Below are 1,200 nucleotides of genomic sequence, written 5' to 3'. Positions count from 1 at the left end.
CTTACCATGACTTCATGTCCTCTTCCTCTTTGTTTTCCATTTTAAACTTTGCTTCTTGAAAGTCCTTCTTGACTCCCTAAAATAACTGGATTATGTGACTCGTCACAATGTCACAGAACACTGATCTCATCTGTAACCACTGTCTTTTTGTCATTTTCCTTAAACCCTACATTCCTTATGGTCAGGGACTGGGGCTCAGAGTTGCTCAATACATATTGAATAAGTGAAAAATTAACCCTCTCTTTGTATAAACAGTTACTTGCAGAGATATCAGTATTTTAAGACTAGAGTCTTTAAAAACTCCAAAGTTTATAAGAAGTCTTACCTGCTGTTTTAAATGCAAAACATTTTCACAATTTTGCACCTCTTTGGTATATGGAATATATATAGGGCTAATGGCCAAATATCTAGAAAAAAAAAGCTAGAAGTTTGATATTACTATTTATATTCTGACATTTCTTTATTTTAAATATGGAATGCTTCATGAATTTGTATGTCATCCTTGTGTGGGGGCCGTGTTAATCTCTATATCGTTTCAATTTTAGTGTATGTGCTGCTGAAGCAAGAACTATATTCTTACATTTCTATTCCATGAGATAATTATTTTAAAAAGTTTGCCTATGGCTCCAGACACTCGCAAATACGCATAAATGAAAGTACTGCACTTTTCAAATATAGGTGAAATTCGAAAGACCTGCATGCCTATCTAGAAGCACATTCACCAGATATATCCACATAAACACAATTCCAATCAAGGCAAAAGATTGAACTTAAATTAACAAAAGGCTCTTAGAATCAAAATAAACAAGAAAATCTAATTTAATCATACTGCAGTGTTCATCCTTTCAGTAGTCCCAATTTTACCCTTGACAATCATCAACACCATTTCTTATGATTTTCTTTTTGTGATTTATCCAAAAAAATGTAAACAAACTCATCTAAATGGGCTCATCTCAAAATGCTGAGTTCTGTTTAATAAATTCCCTTTTATTGGAATCAATTTCTTTGTGCCAAAAAACCCCAAGTGAGTCATTAAAGCAATTATTGTGACTGTGTAATTTTACTGCCCAAATTACCTAAATAAATAGTATTTACTGCAACAAAATGCAAGCTTACTGTCTTTTCACTTACTTTCAAATGGTAACTAAGAAGAACTGCTCCTGATGTTCTCAAAAATTCACACTGCTGGTAGACACAATG

General features: G+C 32.9%; 1 pseudogene; it reads right to left on the bottom strand.

Moving 5' to 3' along the window:
- Window positions 1-465: 465 nt before the first annotated feature.
- LOC128777194 (U6 spliceosomal RNA) lies at window positions 466-565 on the bottom strand (annotated as a pseudogene).
- Between the last annotated feature and the right edge of the window lie 635 nt (window positions 566-1,200).

This window comes from Panthera pardus, unplaced genomic scaffold, assembly GCF_024362965.1.
Source record: "Panthera pardus isolate Hobbes unplaced genomic scaffold, ASM2436296v1 HiC_scaffold_15, whole genome shotgun sequence".
NCBI classification, from domain to species: Eukaryota; Metazoa; Chordata; class Mammalia; order Carnivora; family Felidae; genus Panthera; species Panthera pardus.
The sequence above is the reverse complement of the archived record's forward strand: the minus strand, read 5'-3'. Positions and strand labels throughout refer to the sequence as shown.